The sequence below is a fragment of the Castor canadensis genome, chromosome 7, assembly GCF_047511655.1.
Source record: "Castor canadensis chromosome 7, mCasCan1.hap1v2, whole genome shotgun sequence".
Taxonomy (NCBI): domain Eukaryota; kingdom Metazoa; phylum Chordata; class Mammalia; order Rodentia; family Castoridae; genus Castor; species Castor canadensis.
In genome coordinates this window covers 34688124-34703901 of record NC_133392.1, presented here as the reverse complement: position 1 = coordinate 34703901, position 15778 = coordinate 34688124, and the positions used below count along the sequence as shown (strand labels likewise).

The 15778-nt window shown below is 37.7% G+C and overlaps 1 pseudogene; it reads right to left on the bottom strand.

Moving 5' to 3' along the window:
- Nucleotides 1–15778, bottom strand: part of LOC141424858 (cytochrome P450 2C18-like) — a 408512-nt pseudogene that overhangs the window by 184005 nt on the left and 208729 nt on the right.

The following is a 15778-nucleotide window of genomic DNA, read 5'->3' as shown; positions in this document are numbered from 1 at the left end:
ACAAAGATTAACCAACCTTTCCCCAACAATCATTCCCCTCTACTCTTTCCATGCTCTAGTAACTACCATTTTACTCTCAATTTCTAAGAGATTAACATTTTAAAATTTATATGCTACATGAATTACAAAAACAAATATTTTCTGTCTATGCCTGGTTTATATCATTTAAAATAATGAATTATACTTCTGCTTATTTCACAAGAAATATTACATTTATAGCTGTGTGGAATTCTTTTGTATACTTGTATCACATTTTTATCCATTCATAAGTTGATGAGCACTTTAGTTATTTCAATTTTTGATGTCTAGTCAAAGGTTGTAGTAAAAAACAGAAGTCTAGATATCATTTCAACATTCTTTTTTTAGTTACTTTGGATATATACAAACATTAGAGTTGCTCAATCATATGGTACTTATGTCTTTAAATTTTGAGAATGTTACAGACTATTTTCCAAAGTGGCAGTGCTAGTTTATATTTATATTATACTTCCAAAAGTATGTGCAAGACTTCTCTTTTCTTCACGTCCTTTCCACCACTGATTACCTATTACCATTTTGAGAATAGCCTTCTTAATGTGATGAGGAGATATCTCCTTGCTGATTTGATTAGCTCTTTCTTGCTAATTTTAATCACCACTAAGTTCAGGTTTGTTCTGAGTCCTCCATTGCAGTGCTGTTACTGTTTCAAAATAGCCACTGACCAAACCCAGGTTTGTCATCCATATTTACTAAGTTGTTTAACATGAATTGGTATGAGACCTAAGCAGGTAGTCCACTCTTCAAGTCTCTCTCTGGGACCAGGAAAAGCCCACACACTTTATCCTTGGTAACAAGCCTATAGTAAGGCATTGGAGGATCCTGCTTGGATGTATGCAAAAGCACCATGGAGAGATTAGCTTCAAGCATTTTACCCTATTAATTTGTGCAACTCCCCCTTTCTTCCCAAAAGAAGACAGCTACTCTTTGCACCACATGCTTGAGGTGAGGGAAGGAATATTGTGGGCAATCTTGTGGCCACAGATACCACAGGTTATATCATAATCAGAGCTCATATCTGTTGAAATCTACATAGTACTGGTTTAGGATCAACCCACACACTGCTATGTACAGCCTATTAATGAGATTGACATGAAGCTCAAGACTAACCCAAGAAGCCAAAAATGATTCTATTTGGAAAAGAAATCCAAGAGATAGGGGTGCTATCTCTACTTGTTGCCTTGGCTATTCCTTGGCACTGTTGTCAGGCATTAGCCTAGGGAAAGCAGCCATTAGGATGTGGTATCTGTTAAGGTAACAACTCTGGAATTTCATTATGATCTGCTTGGTATTGGTTGCAAATACAAGGCCTGAAAATAATTCCTTCTCCTTTTCCCAAAAAGGAGATATCTCTATCTTCTTGCTTCCTGGCTTGGACTTGAAGAAGGTTGATGCACAGAAATCTTCCCTTATTACCTACTTTAACATGCCTTTTCTTTTATTGTACTGAAACTTGGGGGGGGGTCTTTCATTTGGCTTCCTTAGGTCTTTCTACAGTAGCTTGGTGTACAAGTAGCTTTCAAATTAGGTATCTTTGGAGAGACAATAACTGGAGGAATTCAATCTGCCATAATTTGCTTTTCTCTTTGAAAATGTGTCTTAAGTATGACACAAGAATCACCAAACATATTGTAAAAGATTAACAAAAATATGAAAGATTTAAATGTTTTTACACACATTTAACTTAGAATGAATTTTAATTTGAAAAGGATACACCAAAAGATGGTTGGTTAACCTTGGGTGTTTGATGAGACCTTGGACAGGGAGAGCAAGGTGTGCACAAGGAGGAGTGGCTGTGTATGGTTCATCAAACCTTGAGCAGATGAGCAGGACTTTCATCCTAAGAATTACCTAACCTAACGTTTTACTTTTCATTTTCTTTTAATTTTTTCTTTTTTAATTATATCATTTTTACATTTACTCACATGTGCATATATTGTTTGGGCCACCTTCTCTCTCACTTCCCCCTCCCACCCTCCCACCCCTTGCTTCCAGGCAGAACCTGTTCCACTCTGTTGTTCTCCAATTTTGTTGAAGAGAAAACATAAGAGATAATATGAAAGACATAGCATTTTTGCTAGTTTGAAATAAAGATAGCTATACAGAGAGATTCCTAGAATTGCTTCCATGCACATGTGTATTGCAACCCACATTGGTTCATCTCTACCAGACCTGTTTGTACTTTTTGGTGCCCTTCCCATAGTGGCCTCTGCCAGTTAAAGATTACTATATTCGCTCCTCTAAAGTGAGCACATCAACCCCATTCAAGTTTTAGGTTTACTTCCCTTTCCCTATTCCTCCTGTGTGTGTTCTCCCCTTAGTGTGTGACCCATGTCCAATAATATTATTTCATTTTCATAGGTCTATATACCCACATATGAGGAAGAACATGAGATATTGGCCTTCTGAGCCTGACTAAATTCACATAAGATGATGTTCTCCATTTACTTGTGAATGACAAAATTTCATCCTTCCTTGTGACTGATGTTTCATATATCAAGAAAACAATGAAGAGGGCATGAAATGTGGTGACCAGGCATTGGGTACCACAACCCAAGTAAGTCAGAGGGACACTGGTACAGAATGTGAGGATACCTGGCAAAAAGATTGGGAGACAATGTTCCATTCCCGTTGAAGATGAGCCTAGTAATATAATCAATTTAGGTGGAATCTTAATGCACTTCTCAATTAGATAGCATGATTAGACAAAAAAAATCCTTTTGTTATCCCTGGCCCTCAGATGGTGGTTGTAACCTTTAGCATACTGCAGCAGCAATGGAAGACAGTGTCACAAGACCTATAGTCCTCTATAGTTACTATTCCCACATCTCCTGGATCACAGACTGGGCAATTAACAGCTGTGGCAGTAATATGGTTTCCCATGCCTTAGGAGTCAGGGCCTATTTTCTTGACAACTGCAGCATTGGTGGGCTCCTGCACCCTAGGGATTTGCTACCATATGACAGTTGTTTTTTTTTTAATATTATTGTTTTATTATTCATATGTGCATACAAGGATTGGGTCATTTCTCACCCCTGCCCCCACCCCCTCCCTTACCACCCACTCCGCCCCCTCCCTCTCCTCCCCACCCCCTCAATACCCAGCAGAAACTATTTTGCCCTTATTTCTAATTTTGTTGAAGAGAGAGTATAAGCAATAATAGGAAGGAACAAGGGTTTTTGCTGGTTGAGATAAGGATAGCTATACAGGGAGTTGACTCACATTAATTTCCTGTGCGTGTGTGTTACCTTCTAGGTTAATTCTTTTTGATCTAACCTTTTCTCTAGTTTCTGGTCCCCTTCTCCTATTGGCCTCAGTTGCTTTTAAGGTATCTGCTTTAGTTTCTCTGCGTTGAGGGCAACAAATGCTAGCTAGTTTTTTAGGTGTCTTTCCTATCCTCACCCCTTCCTTGTGTGCTCTCGCTTTTATCATGTGCTCAAAGTCCAATCCCCTTGTTGTGTTTGCCCTTGATCTAATGTCCACATATGAGGGAGAACATACGATTTTTGGTCTTTTGGGCCAGGCTAACGTCACTCAGGACGATGTTTTCTAATTCCATCCATTTACCATTGAATGATAACATTTCGTTCTTCTTCATGGCTGCATAAAATTCCATTTTGTACAGATGCCACATTTTCTTGATCCATTCATCAGTAGTGGGGCATCTTGGCTGTTTCCATCACTTGGCTATTGTGAATAGTGCTGCAATAAACATGGGTGTGCAGGTGCCTCTGGAGTAACCTGTGTCACAGTCTTTTGGGTTTATCCCCAAGAGTGTATACCTACTCTTTTTGATGGATGCTGAATTTTGGGGCAACGAGAAGCCATAACCCTTTTTATCCCTTTTGGGCTAGGGATGTCCCCTCTCCTTCACAATGGGTGTAGGGAGAATGGGAAGTAGCAGCCACAGTGCATTTTTGCTTTACTTATTTCTTGTGAGTCAGTCTGAGGAAAGAGAAATCTGATCTTAGTTACACCTTTGTAACTAGCAAACCATCTTTCAATCAGCTTCAAACACTGCTCAGGTTCATCTTCCCTATTGCTAGAGCTTCAGTGGCATCTTATGGGTACCAAGGCTCTAGATTTTTAGACAATGGAGGCACAGACATGAATATTGATTGTTCTCTTTTCACTTTTCTTTCTGTTTTGCCTTTGCATCCATTTTTTTTGCCTCCAGAGTTCATTTTCTCTGATTTTTTTTAACAGCATAGGTAAATGAAAGGAAGATAGACTGTAGAGTATCAATAATCCAGAGTCTCAACACCACTACTTTCAGTTACTAGTTGTGTGGCTTTGGCCAAGTTTCTTTCCCTTCCTGAGTGTTAACATTCTCCTTTAAGGACTGCCCTTGCAACTACACATCGTATCCACAAAGACAGTGTTCATCCAGTGGAAGACACTCGGAATGCTACTTGTGATTATTATTTCCTGTATGCCTCTGTCTCCCCCCAACACTTTTTCTCTCATCACTTTCCATTCATTATTGGGCTTGCATAGGCCATGCATTTATAATCTTTGAAAATAGTGGTTTCCCTCTTTTGCCTTCTTGATAGAAGATCATCATTGTGATATATATGCCACCCCCCAAAAAATAAATAGCTTCTGCAAAATTTGCCTAAATGTAAATTCAGGAATGACCAAGTCCAGCCAGAGCCTGAACGTATTTTAGAGACAGATGAACTGATCCAGTAAAGATAAGCAATCTGCCTAAACCCCACAGTGGAGGAGATAGGAATCTTAAGATTTCTATACTTTAAGAAAACATATATATATATATACACATATATATATATAGTTGTGCCAGGGTTTAAACTCAGGGGCTCCACCTTGAGTCACTTCACCAGTCCTTTTTCATGATGGGATTTTTTTGAGATACGGTCTCTTGAACTATTTGCCCAAGATGGCTTCCAACCATGATCCTCCTGATCTCTGCCTCCTGAATAGCTAGGATTACAGAATTACAGGCATGAGCACCAGAATCCAGCTCTTTATTGTCTTTAATGACTGTAGAGTGGGTCATCATATGGTTATAGGTCTATGTGGTTTACTAAACCTGAAGATGCATATCTTCTTCCAATTGTCTGCTAAATAGAGTAGTTTGCGTCCTGATCTGTGGAGTGTTAAATACTTTGGAATCCCAATATTGGAGAAATAGTAGGAAAGACTTCCATTTCTCTAGGAGCAGCTTGGATACACTAGGAAATTCATGCATCAGTGAAAGCTAGATAAACTTGAGGCTTTTTCTAATTTTAGATTCTTTGGTTCTTGGGATTAAAACCAAAAAATGGTAAGGCTAGGGACATACAAGGACTGAGAATTATGAAGAATCCTGGATTTAGTCTTCCTTTTACTAAAGACTAGCTCTGGGTCTTTGGAAAATTACTAACTTCTGAACCTCAGTTTCCTCATTTTTGAAATAAGGTAATGAACTAAAGAGGTCACTGCTGTGATAGACTTCAACTGGAGTACTGCTCAGTTGACCATGATTCTTCCTTCTGCACAAAAAGTTCTGTGTCACGTGCATGGGACCTCAGTAGCCATCTTGTGCTATGATATTCTCTCTCAGATCAGTCTACTAGGTTGATCTAGTAGAAACAATTTGCCACAAGCCAAGTGTATCAAAATCCTTCTCTAGATTTTTTGAGTTTGAACCACAGAATATGTGAACAGTTTCTCTCTTGTGGTAGGAGCCTGTGAGAAGTGAAACTTGGTAGCTATTGGTAACCATGTTATCAGCACAGTGAGGTTCTAATGTGGAAAGGACAGGAATGGGACTGCCTGTCTTGTGGGTTAGTGGGGAAGTTTCACATAAAAAGGAGCAAACTTGGTGGGCACAGGTGGCTCACGTCTGTAATCTTGGTTATTTGGGAGGCTGAGATTGGGAGGATCAAGGCTTGAGACCCACTGGGATGGGGGGTCCAAATACTTCATAAAAATCCCGTCTTCAAAATAACCAGAGCAAAATGGACTGGAAGGGTAGTGCAAGTGGTAAAGCACATGCTTTGCAGCTTTACAAATGCCAAGCCCTGAGTTCAAACTCCAGTCCTACAAAAAAAAAAAAATGGAGCAAACACTAAAGGCACGATGAGATGTATCATAAGGTCATTGTTTTGGGATCTTTCAGTCTTTTTAATATATGCTCTCATGGCTATAAACTTTCCTCTCAGGACTGCCTTAGCTGTGTCTCATAGGTTCCGGTAGGTTGTGTTTTCATTTTCATTGACTTCCAGGAACTTTTTAATTTCCTCCTTTATTTCATCAATGACCAATTGTTCCTTAAGCAATGAGTTATTCAGTTTCAAGGTGTTTGCATGTTTTTTCTCTTTACTTTTGTTGTTGAGTTCTAGGTTTATTGCATTGTGATCAGATAGTATGCACGGTATAATTTTCATTTTCTTCTATTTGCTGAGGCTTGCTTTGTGTTCTAGGATATGATCTATTTTGGAGAAGGTTCCATGGGCTGCTGAGAAGAATGTATATTGTGTAGAAGTTGGATGAAATGTTCTGCAGACATCAAGTAGGTCCATTTGATCTATTGTATATTTTAGATCTTGGATTTCTTTATTGAGTTTTTGTTTGGATGGCCTATCTATTGAAGATAATGGGGTGTTAAAGTCTCCCACAACCACTGTGTTGGCGTTAATATATGCTTTTAGGTCTTTCAGGGTATGTTTGATGAAATTGGGTGCGTTGACATTGGGTGCATACAGGTTAATGATTATTATTTCCTTTTGGTCTATTTCCCCTTTTATTAGTATGGAATGTCCTTCTTTATCTTGTGTGATCAATGTAGGTCTGAGGTCTACTTTGTCAGAGATAAGTATTGCTACCCCTGCCTGTTTTTGGGGGCCACTGGCTTGGTAAATCTTCTTCCAGCCTTTCATCCTAAGCCTATGCTTATTTCTGTCAGTGAGATGGGTCTCCTGTATGCAACAAATTGTTGGATATTCCTTTTTAATCCATTTCGTCAAGTGGTGCCTTTTGATGGGTGAATTAAATCCATTAACATTAAGTGTTAGTACTGATAGGTATGTGGTGATTCCTGCCATTTAGTTGTCTTAGTTGTTTGAAGGTTTGATTGTGTGTACCTAACTTGATGTTACTCTCTACTGTCTTGCTTTTTCTTATCCTGTGGTTTGGTGCTGCCTGCCTTTTCATGGTTAAGTTGGGTGTCACTTTCTGTGTGCAAAATCCCTTGAAGAATCTTTTGTAGTGGTGGATTTGTGTTCACATATTGTTTTAGTTTCTGCTTATCATGGAAGACTTTTATTGCTCCATCTATTTTGAATGATAGTTTTGCTGGGTAGAGTATCCTGGGGTTGAAGTTATTTTCATTCAGTGCCCGGAAGATCTCACCCCACGCTCTTATTGCTTTTAATGTTTCTGTTGAGAAGTCTGTTGTGATTTTGATGGGTTTACCTTTGCATGTTACTTGTTTTTTCTCTCTTACAGCCTTCAATATTCTTCCCCTAGTTTCTGAACTTGTTGTTTTATTGATGATATGTCATGGAGTAGTTCTATTTTGATCTGGTCTGTTTGGTGTCCTGGAGGCCTCTTGCATTTGTATGGGAATATCTTTCTCTAGATTTGGGAAATTTTCCATTATTATTTTGTTGAGTATATTATGCATTCCCTCGCCTGCACCTCTTCTCCTTCTTTGATGCCCATGATTCTCAAATTTGGTCTTTTGATGGAGTCGGTGAGTTCTTGCATTTTCTTTTCACAGGTCTTGAGTTGTTTAATTAATAGTTCTTCGATATTTGCTTTAATTACCATTTCATCTTCAAGTTCTGAGATTCTGTTTTCTGTTTGCTCTATTCTGCTGGATTGGCCTTCCGTTTTGTTTTGCAATTCTGTTTCGTTCTTTTTTCTTAGGTTTTCCATATCCTGGGTGGTTTTCTCTTTAATATTGTCTATTTTTGTCCTGAGTTCATTTATCTGTTTATTAATCATGTTCTCTGTTTCACTTTGGTGTTTGTACAGTGCTCCTATGGTTTCTTTTATTTTTCTTTTACTTTTTCAAATTCTCTATTTTTGTTGTCTTGGAATTTGTTGAGTATCTCCTGTACATTTTGGTTGACCCTATCCATTATCATCTCTATAAAATTCTCATTGAGTACCTGTAGTATGTCTTCTTTTAAATTATTCTTGTGGGCTTCATTGGGTTCTTTGGCATAGTTTATCTTCATTTTGTTGGAGTCTGGATCTGAGTATCTGTTTTCTTCATTCCTCTCTGATTCCTGATCTAAATTTTTGCTGTGGGGAAACTGGTTTCCCTGTTTTTTCTGTTTTCCTGTCATTGTCCTTGGTGTTGTTACTGTCCCTGTACTGTGTGCAATAAAGTATGTTGTAGCTTGTAATAATAACAATGGTAATATTTAGAATGGAATGGTGAGAGGAGATGGAAAGCAAGAAGTTAAAGAAAAGGGAAAAACAAATAAACAAACAAGTAGGAGAAAACAAAACAAGGGATCAAACAAGAAAATTTCAAAGGTATAAATGGGGAGCGTTAGTGTACTAATCAATAGTAAGCTGAACAGGCATTAGAGAGACAGAGAGAGGATTGAATATAAAAAATAAAAAGAATAAAAATAAGTATAAAAATAAAAAATAAGTAAATGAAAGAAATATATATATATATATAAAATAAAACAAAATGGAAAATAGATTAAAAAAAAAGCCTCCAAGTTCAAATGCAATGAAGTTTCAGTCTTAATAATTTTGATGTCCATCTCAGTCTCCAATCCTGGAGATGGTGCCTCAGATGTTGCTCTGTAGTTGTCTCATCAAAGGGGATGCATAAAGTAGAATAAAACTGCACAAAAAAAAAAACCCTCACAGTGTTCCAAGTTCAAATGCAATACAGTTTCAGTAAGTTTTTCAGCATGCAGGTGTAGTTCAGTTGTTTTCTCATCAAAGATAGGGAGCGAGAAAAACAAAGAGTCTGTAGACAGTTCTGTGAATGGTATCTGTGGCTGTGGCTTGCCTGCCCTCTGCTGTCAGTCTGCTGTTGCTGGAGGCATTTTTTATGCAGATCTCAGGGGTGAGCTTAACACTCATCTGGCGCTGCAGGTTTTGTTTATTCAGAGTTCTCCTGTGTGCAAGCCTCTGCTACAAGCTTTCCCCTTTCCAAGCACACTGGGGGAGGTGACACTGCACCCGCTTTCTCAGGCCTGCATGTTTGTTTACAGCTCAAGTGGGAAGTGGGTCTTCCCCCCTCTCCTGTCGAGTTTTCCTCCCACCGCCACTCTTACAAGCTTTCCCGCTCCTGGTTTTTGGGCGTGCGCTCCCGCTCCCACTGAAGCCCCTCTGGCCAGCCTGGCTTGTTTATTTACAGTCCCTGGAAGGATTCCCTTCCCCCAATCTTTGGCACTCTGTGTGCCCCACCCTCTTTCCCACATGTCTTTATTGTTCTTATTGCTTTTTACTCAGTTTCTCTTTTTTCCCCGGGTGGAGATCCGTCTGTCCAGGGGGCTATGCTGCTCTGGCCCAAGGTTGTCTATGGGAGCACCACAGTACTGCTAAGCTCACCTTGTCCGCATCTTCCCATGCCATCTGGGTGCACGTGATTGGCAGCCCAGGGGCCCTCCTGGTTTCTCCATTTAACGTGAAGTGGAGATGCTCTGCACCGGCTGGAGGTGTAGAGGGGTCAAAGTTTTGCCTCTTCTCGGTGGTTTTGCCTGCAAGGTGTGTCTCCAGCGTCTCGCCAAGATTTCACTATAGGAGGCATGCTTTCTGCTTCCTCCCTCTAGCTGCCATCTTCCCATATGGCACTTGTGGTAGCAACAATATTTACCACCCTTGAACACAGAGATTCAGTTTAAGAGTCATTTAGCATTTTTTAGCAATAACAAGTGGTCAGCTCTCCCATCCATACACAGATCCATTTGATTGCCATCAGTTGTCACTTCTTCTGAAGACTGCAGGCATAGAAGGATCTGCTTGTTGGATATGCTGCTGATCCTCCTAGCATGGCTATAACTACCCACTGCTCTCAACTATGTTGCTACTTGTTCTCTTCTGTTTTCATTGTATTATAAGCACAGTCACTCTACTAATGGTGAAAATCAAAATCAGACAAGAAAGACCACTCAACCTAATTTTGAAAAACCATGGAAAAATGTCTCCTGGATGACTCACAAAATGGGGCAGAGTCTGCTCATGCTGCCAGAAATGGATGTACCAATCATGGATGCCCCATCATGCAAATGAAGGACTATATTTGAATCAAAGAATTTCTGCTAGGTCACAAAGGAATGCCCCCCTCCAGCCTGCAAGGAAATAGCTTCTAGTATGCTATATTCACCAAAGCATGTGGTGGCAAAAAGTCCAATTCAACCTGTTTTCTTGGGCACTGCCTTCAGAAACCAGAAAGCAGTTCAAAGCAGCTGTTGCTAGCCAGAGTGTATCCTGTGTGCTTATCTGGCAACTTTTCACTCAAGCAGCTGTGTCCCCACAGAAGGATCAAACAGTTGTAAATTAAAGAGTCAAACTTTGCAGTCTCCAGCACCTCAGCATAGTTGAAGGAAAAAATATACTGTGCTAGAGGAACTTACAGTAAGGCTCATTATCTACAATATGAGAGCATTTTAGCAGTATTCAACAATGCCCTAATGATGCTTAACTCCTGCCCCAGTGTTCAGAGAGAGATGGATCTCTATCATGTTTCACTAGCATAAAATTTCAGATCCCAAGAGAGGTGAGGTGGTATCCTATGGGACACATAAGGGAGGTTCCCTTGATTTGTGAGCTAGAGAGTAAATTCTGAATGATAAGAGGTATCATTGGCATTTATTGAGAAGTGAGCAGTTTGGCCTGAAAACTAGATGAGTGTAATATTAATTTTTTTTACAGTAACCATTTACTTTTTGTTTATTTTTAAACAGATTTGGTTTTGTTGTGTATGATAGGTACATTATAGTTGCATGGGAGAAATCAGTTTTAAAAAAATAATATACTAACGTATCTGGGATCATAGGTACATCAGCTCAGGTGTTTACTCCCAAATAATTTAAAGTAAAATATATTCAACATAGCAACATCAAACCTTTCTGTATGCATGCAATTATGAAATCTATGTATCAGAACAACAATGTATATCCAAGCTATCTGTGATCATTCACAAAAAAATATTTGATATTGCAAATTGACATCTGTAACAATTCCTTTGCATCACCAGTCTTCACAGAAAATTAATCTTAACTACAATGGAATATGATTATATGCCCATCAAGTAACTTACAATTAAAAAAATACTGACTGCACTAAGTGCTGTCAAGAAAGTAGTTTATTTGACACTCTCAGACTAAAATTATAAATTGTTTTAACCAGTTCAACATATGGAAATTATATTTTTAGGTGTGTTGCAAACTGATGTTTTATATTGTGATACCATAAATTATATGTAGGGATATGCATAATAGCATTATCCATAAAAACCTTAAAATGGAAACAAACCGTATGTCCATAAAATAATGGAATGACATAAATGATGGAATAGTCATAAAATTCACTATTCTTAAATCGCTTTATTGTTATTTGAAAAATTATAACTGCAACTTAAAATGTACTGTTAAGTAAAAATAGCTAAATGCCATCAAGGTGATTTTATCCAGAATATGGGACTGTGGTTCTATTAGTGTTTAGAACTTGAATTTGTTGATTCAGAGTCAGAATTCTGTGACTCAAGCATAAAGTTACTGGGTTTTTTTTCTGAATAAAGAGTTCATCAAGACCTGGACTTATGCAAGTCCTAAACATCAATTTCTGTGACCTCTTTCAATCAATGAGTTTTGTAAGTATTAAGTTAATAGTTACTTTCAGTCACTTGTTAGGGATAGTCATGGAAGACTATGAAATATTATATATTTGGGGAACTTCGAACTTTCTAGAACTGAATGTTACTTGTACTTAGATTTGTGTGATTCATGACACATGGTTTCCAACCTCAGTTCTACCATGTTTTAGTCTGTAATTGGCCAAGGCACAGAGAATATGAGGCCCAACTCATTCATTCCTAAAATAAGAATAATGTGACATTATCCATAGGTAATTGTGGGAATCCAAAGTGAAACAGTATGTGAACAAAAGTCCAGTAATTACAAAAATTCCTATAAAATAAGTATTAATCATTGTGTAACTGGGATCTTAACAATAACTTGATTCTCCTTAAGAAGTTTATAAATAACTTTATTCACCAATGTGATACAAATACAATGAAATGCTTACTGAACTCAACTTTGTACAAGCATTGCCATTAATATGTAGATGTGTATAGTAATCCACTGGCATATTAACTCATGATGACCAAATGTAGTCTCCTATTACAGTGGCATAATGTGTTGCTGGGCACAGTGGTTCACACCTGTAATCATTGCTACTCAGGAGGTGGAAATCAGGAAGATCACAGTTTAAGAACAGTCCAGGATAAAAAAAAATCATTAACAAGATCCTCATCTTAAACAATGAAAAGACAGGTGTCCTGGTGTACCAGTGTAACCATGAGGATTGTAGTAGAGATTGGTCTGGGCATGAGCACAAGTCCCTACTTGACAAAATAGCAAAAGAAAAAGATCTGGAGACATGACAAGAGTGGTAGAGTGAAAGGCCCTGTGTTCAAACAACAGCACCTCTTAAAAAAAGATTGGCATATTTCTGTGTCCTTCTCTACTGGGAGTCTGTTTGATGTAGTTTCTGTATCCCATCACCTCTGAAAGTGAAGAATTAATTTTAAAAAGGTTATTAATATTCACAATGAAATGAATTTCATGATAAAACATTATGAGGTCATGTCATTTGAAACAACCTGAAAGGGACTTGACATTATTATGTTAAGGGATGTGTGGGGAGCTGACAGGTGTTTTGAATAAGCTACATGTTTGAGTTTGGCACAGCCCCAAACCACACAGAAGGGAGCAAGTATGGTTATGTCCAGTAATTTGCATGCTTGGATTGGCACAGCCTCAGCTGCAGAAGTAGGTAAGATGCAGTACAGCTGTTTTTTTCCTTTAATGTTTACGTTTGGAGAGAAACTGTCATAGGTTCCTCCTATTCCCGAGGATGACATTGTCACACCCCCTCCCCCAAGAAATGCCTCTTCACCTCTTGTTGCTACTGTATATAATAAACTCACTGGAGGTAGAGGTTGCTGGTGTGTCTCCATCAAAGCACCCAGCCTACCTTGCTCCAGCTTTATGCATGTTTTGTCTTCTGTCTCTTGTCTTTTCTACATCTCCTGTCGCCCTCAGTTAGGTTTCTAGGACAAGCTCGTGTGGTGCCTGAGAAGGATGTATGCCAAGCACAGAGAGAGAAATAGTTCATAATCTTACTTGTATGCTACATCAAAAAGTTGAGCTCATAGAAGTTGAGAATAAAATGGTAGTTACCAGAACCTCTGGACGTGAGGAGGGAGGGATGGATCTAGAAAGTTTCAATAAAGGATATGAATTCTGAGTTGGAATAGACTAGGAATTTCTGTTGTTCTATTGCAGAGTAGAGTAAATATCAATAACAGTAATGGAATGAAAAATTCAAAACCCTACAGTAAAGGATTTTGTATTTTTTCACTATAAAAAGTTTAAAATGTATAAGGACTTAGATATGTGTAGCCTGAGCTAGCACTACATAATGTGCACTTATATGAAAACATCACAGAATCCCCCATTTATGTATATAATTTTTATGTTGCATGTTTCAGTGAAAATATGTCCAATTTAACTAAAACCCAACTGCTCATACCAGCACTACTTTAAGAACATTGATTCTCTATGGCTAAAATCAAGAAGAATGCAAGATGGCTTTTCCTAACACTCTCATTTAAAACATGATGAAAAAACTAACTAAAGAAAAAACAGAAAAAGGAAAAGTATATATACTTATTTGAAAGAAGTAAGAAAACTCATTTTTATGGCTTATATCATGGTCTTTGCAGAAAATGTCAGAGACAAAACCATCAATAAATGCAGATGAAATAATGGGAAATCTATATGAAGAAACATTATTGTTGTCAATCTTCTTAATTTGATATTGGATAAGTTTAAACCTGATCAAAAGCCAGGCAATTTCTAGTTTAGGTATTAACAATCTGATTGCAACATTTATATTAAAAGCACAAAGCCCACAAGACAACACTGAAAGAGAAGAGGGTCAGAAGATGGATCCCACCTGACCTCATTTTTAGGCTTATTATGTACAAAAGTAATCAGGTCTTTGATATGCTGATGAAAGAAAAGAGAACATAGTGTAATGAACCTTGATAAATCTGACAATTCTCATTGGCATGATTTGTTCAATTCTTAAAACCAAAGCAATGTTTAGACTAGGATTTTCAGATGCATACCATTAATTGATCTATAATTCTTACACTCTATAAGAAGAAAGTTTCATGCAATAGCCCCACCACAGCCAAAGGAAGAAGGACCAGAACAGGGACAACTCATTCTTAAGACATAAAAAAATGCTGCAATTTATAGAAAGCTACAGAGTTTCTTTTATGTAAAATAAGATGGTGTATAAGTCAGGTAGCAAATTCTTATTTATTTTACTGTGGATAAAAGACTTGTGATATCTAGAAACACTCAGATTCTGTACTTTATAAAAACAAATTTATCTGACCTTCATTTTAATCAACTTCTGCAGTAATTATTAACCAAGTACATGTTTATCTGAATGTTATTGATTATAGTGGATCACCAAATGTAGAATCATAGTGCACCCTAAGTAAATGTAGATAAACCCTTTTGAACTCTTGCATTGCTTAAAGATGCCAGTGATGAAGGCTCCAGCCTCAGCTACACCAACTGCAGTATATTTGCTCTTGGCTATGGCACTGAATCCCAAAGTCCAATTTCTCAACGCATAAAATGGAAAAAGCATCACTGCAGACAAAGCAAACTTGAGAATTGAAAGGCATAATATGGAGGGGAAAATTCTGTATAAGTTCTTGGAATCTTTTATAAATGACTGATTAAATGTTATATAAGGTGATCTTTAAAAGACTTAATTTTCTAAATTCAGAAAGTTGTGAAATGCCTACACTAGTCAATTTAGAATAAATACGACATTGTCACCAATCCTCTCTCTGGTTAAGCATTGTCAATAGTATTCTAATAACATACATTTTCACAGAGGTATTTGAATCATTATAACTAGATGATGCCCCCAGTTCAGTTCTGCATGCTGTGGTGGTTTTGCAAATTGTGGTGAAACTTTCTTACCACCAAATCATCCATTACAACCACTATGGTACTGCTGTACCCTAGTTTTCTCCTCATGTTGCACTGTTTTAATATTTTATTCATGACAATGACTTAAAAACAGCAACATCTATTCTGCAGTGAGTAGAAAGTGAAGAAGGCATAGTTTTCATTAAGACCTTCCCATGAAATTTCCTGATATTTGATCTATCCTCAATTACACTGACCAAGTTTCAACTCTAGTGATGGGAAGAGGAGACTCCTAAAACTGTTCATCATGAAGTTTTGGTAAAGTTAGAGTATATCAAATGGTGATAAGAGTATCTACCTGTAATTTCAGTACTTACACCCACAAATGTTCTAACACTGACAGTTCTGATTTTCTCTTCAATATTGAGAAAAAAGTAATAATAATGTCTGTCTTCCATGTTGTAGTTATACAATAGTGAAAGATATGCAATTTTACTTAGCTAAGTGAGAACCTGTGTAAATGCCACAATACTCCACCCAGACCAAAAATAAAGGAAAATATAAAATAAATTAAAATT